Here is a 10,000-nt window from a genome sequence, read left to right as displayed (position 1 = left end):
ATCGCTATGGCCGCCAGCGTGTGAATGTGCCCCATTTAAAGTGAAAACAAACAGTAGTACGCTCGCAGAAAACACAGAGGCACATTTTGCTGCGGGGACCTACATTGTGGCTGGCCAGCAACAGAAACGTGAGCTGCGCTTTGAAGGCAAGAGCCTCTCAATGACAGCTCGCTGTGGCTGTGAAAGAACTGAATCAGAGTGTGTGGAGGATTCTCCACAAACTAGGTCACAAATGAAGGGATATTCTCTGGCAAGCGCAGACCACAGGCTCTCTCTCTCTCTCGCTCTCCCTCTCTCTCTCCTCGCACTCCACTGCAAGCCCTCAGCTGACATGCACAACACATGGGTGGCTGAAGCAATTAAAATTGAATGCTGAAGCCTTTTTTTTTTGCGACCGTGTGCCTGCGTGTGTATGTGTGAAACGGCACGTCGTCTGTATGTGCCGGTGTGCACCAAACAAAGATAAGGATGTAAAGCATACAAGACCTGCACAACCATGACAGTAATACTATTGAAGAAACATGCAAAAATCTGCAAGCAATAAAAGCACCCTGATGACAAAGATACAGTACTGCATGCAAAAAAAGCACAATAAAACTGAAGCTGACAAAAGTACATTAATCTGTCACATAAAACACACACACACACACACACACACACACACACACACACACACACACACACACACACACACACACACAGACACACACCCACACCATTTCTCCCCAATCCTTCCATTTTCTTCTTACCTTCTGTCACTTTGTTCCTTTCTTCCTGGACCAGACAGTCCTTTATGTCCTTTTCTTTTCTTCTTCTCTTTTTTTAAATTCTTCCTCACCTCTCCTCCTCTTATCCTCCGATCCTTTCCTCTCTCCACTTCTCCCCTCTCCTCTCCTCTCCTCCCCCTCTCTTCTCTCCGCTCTAATGCTGGGATGTTCACATCAGACCCATCCACGTGCAGAGCCCCTGGAGGCGGGTCCACTCACTCTGCAACTGCATCTGACCCAGCTGCCAGTCAACGCTGCGCGGCCAATGACAAGAGAGCAGCCGCTGTCATTCATCACAGGCTAGCCAATGAGCAAGAAGGAGGTGGGGCATAGTGAGAGTAAAAAAGCAAGAGTATGTCTTGCTGTATGTGTGTCTTGGAATAAGGCCAAAGCTCCACAAGCTATTTTTAAACCACCACCGAAGGGTGGCAAAAGACTCCATTTTCTGTTTTACGGGATTGGGAATTTTTCTACTCCGTATTGCACGCATGAATGAGTTAAATAATAGGTCATTTTTTAGCTGTCATGACCTTGCAAGGTTTTTTGTCCATGATTTCATGCAGCAGTTTTTTTAAATCTCACTTAAGTGCAACAGGATTAGGCCGGGGTTTACAGCGGAACAGACTGCGCTAGATTGACCGAAAGCCTTTCAACACTCTTGGAATTGTACACACTTATGTTTTGTAGGCATCATAGTTCTGCAGTTGTGGTTGGACATTTATGTACACTCATCATGGACATGAATGTCATGGCAATAAAAAAAAGGCTCAATAAATTAAAACGCCTGTCACCAAATTATTTTTTTCATGGTGTCATGCACAATCATTCTGCGCCAGAAAGAGAGCAGTCCAAAAGAAAAGTCACTAAAAACCCCAAATTGCTGTGACATTCATAGCAATGATGAGTGCAGTGTAAACTGCAGACAGCAACTGCACAAGCACGTAAGATTCAGGACCTAGCATTATCATAAACTCACAAAGCCACTGAGTATCAATCACCCCAAAACAGGTTTCAGACGTTAAATACATATCCACGAAATGTTTTGTCCTATCTTCCAGATCTAGACGTAACTCAGCACTCACACATGAACAAACAACCAAGCAAGCAAACAAATCAACAAACAAATACATAAAAACATATAAACAAACAAAGAGATGATGAAAATGAAGATTTATCATCGTAAACAACCAGGGCTGGCAGCATCATGGCATGTAAACACGGTCTGAGTGAGTGCGTCTAAATATATCTGAAGTTTAATTTATAAATAGGTCGCACACTCCCGTTTACTTCCATTCCTTCCTGGTTTCTTGCAAATGAAGTTAACTGAACTCAACTGAACTGGACTGAACTGAGCTGTGCAGTGTTGTGGACAACAAACAGTGATCATCTCAAACTTCATGGATATTCTCATACGTGCCATTGCTACTGGATACACGGCCATTGTTACTGGTACTGTATATTCACACAACTTTAGCTCCCTCGTGAGTTTTACCAGAGCACCTCTAAGCAGTAGAGGGAATTGGGGTGTGATTAGGTTGGGGGTTGGCCAGTTTACTGTGCTCAGCCGTGCTGCTGCGCTTAGCACAAGTTTTACGTCTGATAGAGGGAGGAGTTAGAGAGAGAGAGAGAGAGAGAGAGAGAGAGAGAGAGAGAGAGAGAGAGAGAGAGGAGGAGGAGGAGGGGGGCAGCAGCTGATAAGACTCAGAAGTGTGCTGATGGGGAGACCATCAGGTGACTGTCGTGTGGTCAAGACGACAGGAGATACGGCTATGAATGTGTGTCTGTGTGCGAGCATGGGAGATGTATCAGTGCAGAGACCCATCCACATGTCTTTTCCCCCCTGTTTGTTTTCCTACAAGATGACAACCAAGGTGACACACAAATGCCAAGGCAATGAAACAGAGGTGGTGTTGGGAGATACAGAGGACTTGAGACAGATAGAGTGAGACTGAGAGAGGGAGAGATTCCAGCAAGCCCAACTGACTTCCCATAGCAACAGCCCTAATGCTGCCCGGCCTCTATTGGCCAGCTGAACAGCTTGCTGCACATCCCTATGTAGTCTTATCAGCCAATCAGAAGGCATCTCTGCTGAGCTGGATTCCATGTTCACCATGGTAACAGAACTCCACGCTTGAGTCAGTAAAACATGAAATCCCTGTGCACTCTCAATGGGGACTGACACATGTGATCATAATTACACATTCCTGACACAGTAACATTATAGAGCAAAAAATTATCGATGCAGCTATGCACAGGGCTCTACACAGGAACTGGTCCCAGTTTCAGCACGGGCAGACGCTGGATTCACTGTCTGACTGAGACACAACCTCTACAGGGGAGGTTAATATATAGCCGAGCTTCCACTGTGAGAGAACACAGATGAAAAACATTTGGTGATTTGGAGGGAGGTGATTCACGTGCTGGCAGGGAGCCAGTGAACCCAACGACTCTGAAGGCGATGACATCACAGTGGGCTTGGGGAACGAGGGGTCTGGGTAGGGTAGAATTTAAAGGGACGTATGGATTCTCATGCACAGCCTTATTCTCAGGGAGAAAGTCTTCACTATACGCTGGTTGGTTAAACGTTAAGGTGCTGTGTGAGCCATATTGGGATTTATAGCTAACTTTTTCCAAGAGCTCTGGCTGGAGTGTCCACCTCTCAGAAAGTCGACCAATTTGTTGATGAAACACCTCTGAACTTTAGCTGAAGATTGAAGCGATCAAGAAACTTCTCTTTTGTTGTCTTCGAGCAGCATCTATTCATAGAGACAGATTAGAGTGACATTTTGCTTATAGCGCCTTTCACTAATAGTGTGCTGTAATTCTCTTTGTGTGCAGAGCCACAATGGCTGATCAGCTGTCGGGTGGCTTCTTTGGAAGCTCTGCTTATGCACAAACCTGCATCTTGTGTGAGGCCATAATGAAGATAAGACACAGCAGACAGTGGAATCATACACCCCCCCCCCCCCTTCTCTCTCATTCTTTCCCTTCCTGTCTCTCTATCTCTCCCTCGGTCCTCTGGGTCTCTTGCAGCAGTATCAGGCTGGCCTGGAGGTTCGTCAGGGCTGGGAGATATGCATGGGCCGGGCGCAGATAAACCCCTCTGACTGTGAGGCTCAGAGGCCCCCCACTGTGGCCCCGTAGATCTCACCAGGGCCCTGCGCGCTCCCGCTGATGCCGTTGCATATACTGCGGCATCACAGTCTGGAGAGTGGCGCATGCAACTGATAGGGTAAAATAAAAAAAACTTTTTCAAAAGGAGAGACTGAAGGCTGTTGTTCACGCGGCTTTTGGTTGTAAGGTTTATAAAAAAAAAAATAAAAAAAGCTATAGCGAAGTCTGCATCTGAACATAGATTGTTCTGTGCAGCCAAAACCTCAAAATATTTCTATGTTATGTAGACACTGCGCTTATATGTGTTTTTGTATGTTTTGGCTATCAAAATATTGCAAAGGCATGGCTTCATTAATCAGTGTTCCTGAAAAAAATATGATCCTTTGTATATTATTGTTGACTCTACATGCCACATGACTCTACACACTAGTTCCTGTGTTTCTCTTAACAGGTTCATGTACAGGATTCAACATGTTTATAACAAGACTATTGGTTTTCTAACAGCTACTTGACATGCACTATTCTCAAAAAAGGCCAAACAAACAAGAAAGATGTGAACATGAACAGGTAATCTGTTATATTAATCAATGAGTATAAGCAAAGTCCAGCCGTCATATTGCAACTCATTTTGGATAACAACCTCCTGCTGCAAAAATCACAACACATGACTTTTGGCAGCGGAAAGGGGCGGAATATGTGTAGAAGATTGCCAGGTTTGCAACCCCATACATTTCTATGGGAGATTCTTTGAGTGTTGTGTCTCCTCATTAGAAAGTCTCTGGTGTGAGAGTGTATTTTTGTGTCAGGCTTAACAGCATTATGGTATGTTATGTGCGGATGTCTTGCCTCGGGTGATAGTTACAGCTGTACGAGTGTGGACTTCTCAAGTGTTCTATAAGTAACTAAACGTACTTCCTGTGAGGGCTGTCACAGAGGCAGAATTCCATCCTGTTACTCACAATTACTTATCTGTCAAAGCAGAGGTCATATCTAAGTCTACACATGGCCCTTCACAAATGTGATTAGTCACAGAGAGTCTCTGAATGTGGCCCACTGTCACAAGAGGAAAGTTCCTCATTTCACTACTTTTTACAGTTGTTTCTTGCTGTATGTGTAGTCTTCAAATAAAGGGTGATTTTAAGGTAATTTATGCTGCAGTTAATGCAATAGGAAAGACCATTATTAAAAGAGGTTTTAAAGTGTGCAGCTTTGTACGTTTTGAAAGTTTTGCACATCATATTATTAAATAAGAAGCATAATATCTTTGCCTACCAGAATACTTGTTAGTAAAGATATACTGTAAATAGATTTTGTTTGACATATACGCTTGATGTATGATTTATGAACAACATAAATCTATGATCAATAAACAACATAAACATGTCCGAGTACCTCTCAAAATGTGTAATACTTGGGGTTTCAAGCGCAACAAGTATCACACAAAAAAGTGCTACAATTTCTCAGTGGATGATGGGGAATTTAATCTCTTAAGATATAAATATCTCTTTTTATTGTCAGGGAATAAGTATTTTGTGCAAATATCCATCTTTGAAAATACCAGTGTGCATTCTCTTTGCATGTAATTGTAATAAGTCTGCGGAGGCATTTCTGCAAATTTATGATCTTGATTAAGCCCAAGCAGAAACAGCCAAGACACATATCTGGTGAGATGGAATCACCTGTTCAGTATGCAAACCCTCACTTCCAACAGCTGGGAAGGGACTCGGGATGGAATGGATTTCTCTTGAATAAACATCCCTGCCTTTGATTCTCTCAGCTTGAGTAAATGAGCTCTGGCTGTATGGAAGTCATGACTCAATTATGTTGCGTTGGAATAGAGACACTGCACTAATAGCCGGACTAATTCATTTGAAGTGTGTTAGGCAGGTAACACCAGTTGTCAGTGACAGATAAAGAAATGGGGCCGCATATGAAGCCGAGGAGAACTCAGTGGCGAAATCTCACGTGGGCACGCTGTGTACATGTCAGGGAAGACAGCGACTTCAAAATCCATTTCACACATGGCTGTGTCATGCTGATGAACATGGCATAACCCGGCTCAATTGAACCCCCCCCAACCCCCACCCCCCCCACCCCATTGGCCTAGCCTGCCCCCAACACCCACCTCCTTGTGGAAGCCATTGGCTTGTCAAGTCTTCCATCATACGTTGGCGCCTCCGTGGTTGGCTGACGGCTGGCTGTCCTCAGACAGGGGCTGCAGCTGGTGCCCTCCATCTCGAGCGCCCCTTTGCATGAGGAGGAGCGCTGCATGATGGCGACTTCATCTTGCCTTTGGCCATGCTGTGTGTGTGTGTGTGTGTGTGTGTGTGTGTGTGTGTGTGTGTGTGTGTGTGTGTGTGTGTGTGTGTGTGTGTGTGTGTGTGCGTGTGTGTGCGTGTGTGTTTGTTTCCACTGCGCATGCTCTTCACCAGAGAGGAGAGCACCGAGTTCATGAGGCGAGTCACTGAGGCCATGCAGCCTAGTATGGAGAGCGAACATGCTGACAGCTCTAAGGGATGTACTGTAGGGTCTCTCTGCTCTGGCCCTCGCCCACAGTGAAGAGACCATCTCATCTAGAGCAGAGTTGATGTCCATGCTGGTGCTGTTTCCTGCAAAATCGAGAAAATGAAAAACGAAATGAATTTAGTATAATTCGATTGGACAACAAATTCAATGATCAAGCATAATATGAAAGCATGTTGTTTGGAAGCCAGCAGGGACAGCAAGACTTATTCAATACAGAAATGTTGACCAAGGATGACTGTGTGTTGCTATGGTGAAGCAATTAGGCACCAAAAAATAATGTCAGTCACAGTAATCGAATGAGCTGCATGCTTTGTCAGTTACAGTATCTGTCTGCTATAGAGACCTACAGTACTGTATTACAGGGCAGAGCCAATACTGTCAGCACTAATCAGATACTACTACACTGTATTAGGCAGTACTTTATCATGCACCAGACTAATCAATACAGCTGAACCTGGCAAGGATATGACCAAGGTTTTTACACATTCATATTGAAAAAGACATTACAGTTCATTTGTCGCAAGCAAGGAAGTCAAGTATTCCTTGATCCTCCATTGCCACCTTGTGGACAGTTAGTGAATCAGCGCGGTGCCCTGTGACTAAACTATTTTGGAAGGAGACATCTTTCAATGGAATATAACATCAGACAGATCTGAATATACTGTACTGTCTGTCAGCAACTATGACCTTGATTAAAAATGTACCTGTAGTGTATAACCTTGTCTGACACTTACTATTTACTACTTTGCAAATTCACAAGGTAGTCAAAGATTCTTGGTATTGAACCAGCGGGCGATATTTTTGGTGATGATTTATTATTTATATACTGTGATTCATAAATTACAGTAACAGTCAGATTATGCAGATGGAACTACTGCATTGCCTGTGATGTGCATATAATTCCCACTGCATCGAATGTAGCCTAACAACACACAGTGCATGTTTCCAGCTCTTGGCTGTTGAAGTCCCTGTAAACAAAAATCAGATTTATCTTTTGGCCAGCCCAAGTAACAGATGATATTGTAGTCTCAAGACAATCCAATTTGTACATGATTGTGTGAGTGTGTGTATGAGTGAGTGAGTGAGTGAGTGAGTGAGTGAGTGAGTGTGTGTGTGTGTGTGTGTGTGTGTGTGTGTGTGTGTGATATTTCAGTTTTTTGTTCCTGATGTTCCTGATAAAATACAAATATTTGTTAGCTACAGTAATTTAGGCCTGCTAGTATTGCCAACATGGTATACAGCTAAATACCCAAATGGATTTAGATATTTGCCTGATGTAGTAAATAGTTAATACAAAAAGGAAAATATCCACACATCAGTTATGGGACAGTTTTTTTTTTCCTTTTTTTTTCAAACAATTCAAAGTCCTGAACACAGCACTAGCCTACATAATTTCTCAACAAAGTTTGTCATATCAATATTTATACATTTAAATATCTAAATTATGTTTAAATGTATCAGAAATGTATGTTTAATTTTGCTTATTGGGAATTGCCCATTTTGAGAGAGCAGTTCAGGCTCTGCGTCAATAGACAGTTTGGGAAAGTCACGCCATCACCATTTACTTCATCAAATAGTTACATAATTGCTTAACAATGAATACTTGATATGACTGTCTTACCTTTTCCTGACATCGTTTAAGGCAACGCGCTGTCCTAAGGAGACCAGTGACACGGAGATTCAACACGAATTGCGCAGTTATAATTCCCCTGAATCTGGGACATTCTATGTCTCTCTCGCGGTACTTACGGACTAACCGTCATGTCGTTATCTGCATATCCCTCTCGTTTATCTAAAAGCAGAACGTTAAGCGACGAGGGAAATGTTTCACAGGAGTTAGCACCAGCCGCGCACTTTTGCGTGTGGTAACGTGAAAAATACTTAACCGCGCGAGAGCATCTTCATCCAGTGATGACATCAGCTCATACCTCCTCAGCGTTAGCAAGAGCCGATAGTTGTGGTCTATCAAAAAGTGCAGCTGTTAGCTAAAGGGTACGTGAAATGAAAGTACGCAAACTTCACTCTCACACAGGCTACCAGACATTTCTGTCATTGATCATAACGCGGGTACACTGTGTCTTCTGAAACTATTACGCCCAAAATTAGATAGTTTGAACTATGAGACATAGCCTATCCTCTTTGCTCTGGGCTGGCTGGCACCACCAATCCATAAATTGCCACCATGCCAAATGCAGAGGTGTCAACGATGGCAGGGTCAAGTCTCATTGTGAGATAAGCTCATATTATTAGCTTAATGTAGAGAGGTGAAACTGAGTGCATGACTTACAAAATTGGTTACAGTTATACCAATTTGAAAGGTACAAGCTACAGTACACCCTGACAGCCTACAGCGCTTTCCAACCCAGGACGAGCCATGCATCTGTAATATCTAAAGCTGATGGTAAGCCTTTGTTTATACTAGTAGGATTGTGTTTTCCACAAAATATAACTTACTTTGTGAAAGACATAGACATATGTGATAACTGTGTGAAACCGTGGGATATGACCAAGTAATTCCTTTTGACTTTTGACTGTTTAGTCACTTCCTCTGAGACTCAAAGACTGCCTCATGTCTAGATGATTGCAGCTGTTGGTAACATGATATTTCCTTGGAGAGAGAAATCATGAATAAAATAGGCCAAAGTAAGTAATCTTCTGAAGCCACATGATTTATCTCCTACCTTAGTTTGAGTATACCTTCACTTAGTTTACATAGGGACTGAACTGCAGTAGGCTAAATGACTATCTGAGAAGATCTTGACCGTTTCTTACACTATCTATCAGCATCCATTCAGGAGTGATGGAAATATGAGTATGACTGCTGTCAAGTTGGTTGGAAAAGATGCCACATGTGCATGTGTTTTATCAATCATTCTTTGCATAAAGTTTTTGAAAACTGAGCCAGAGATTGCTTTGGCCAGGAAATGATACAACTAAATCCCCTACTGAGTACAGCCAGTTTGATTCACTGCCTCTACGAAGGAAGCCTTGTGTTATCACAGTCTTGTGTTTGTGACATGAGCTGCTATCAGATCCATTGACTCACAGTCTAATTTGGTTAAGGCAGGCTGGTGCCTGGAACGGCCCCAGTAAGAGTGAACACAAGTGGGGTGGGCTAAGCTAAGGCCCAAATGCCAACAAGTACTGGAGAGCTCTCTGTGTGCGAGCTCTCAGTAGGATGATGACATTACACAATCCATGCTGTTCTCTGGCTGCCTGCAACAAGCCACCAACCACTGTATCTACTGAGGAATTATGAGGCAGCCAATGGAATTTTCCACAAAGTCCACTACAAAATTTCACTCTGAAAATGTTGAATATGCATGGTGTAGTTTCTCTGGTCGAAATATAAACATTATAGGCTAAACAATTAGGAAAATCTTATAATATGGAATACAGAATACTGAGTGTAAGAGAATACACTCATACATGTAATTCTATTAAGGCCTCAGTACTAGTATAACCATAGTACAAATACGATTACGATCTCCAGATTCATCCGTAGGTGAATAGACAACCCAACCTTGCAGCTCTCACCACAAGGATGTGGAGGATGTTTCTCCACTGTATGCAAGCCTACTCACACTTCCATG

The 10,000-nt window shown here is 43.1% G+C and overlaps 1 protein-coding gene across 3 annotated transcripts in view; it reads right to left on the bottom strand.

Moving 5' to 3' along the window:
* The window catches only part of kdm6bb (lysine (K)-specific demethylase 6B, b), a 41,511-nt gene extending 33,278 nt beyond the window's left edge, over positions 1–8,233 (bottom strand). For 2 of the 3 annotated variants that reach the window (XM_062536912.1, XM_062536915.1), the window contains exons 1-3: positions 8,029–8,233; positions 6,007–6,490; positions 750–1,021 (exon numbers count right to left, since the gene is read on the bottom strand). The gene's annotated coding sequence lies outside the window, so the exon portion shown is untranslated. The remainder of the gene's footprint in view (positions 1–749; positions 1,022–6,006; positions 6,491–8,028) is intronic. The other variant, XM_062536914.1, reaches the window with a different exon arrangement.
* Positions 8,234–10,000: the final 1,767 nt, after the last annotated feature.

Source organism: Sardina pilchardus, chromosome 5 (assembly GCF_963854185.1).
Source record: "Sardina pilchardus chromosome 5, fSarPil1.1, whole genome shotgun sequence".
NCBI classification, from domain to species: domain Eukaryota; kingdom Metazoa; phylum Chordata; class Actinopteri; order Clupeiformes; family Clupeidae; genus Sardina; species Sardina pilchardus.
This window is presented reverse-complemented; position numbering and strand designations above follow the sequence as displayed.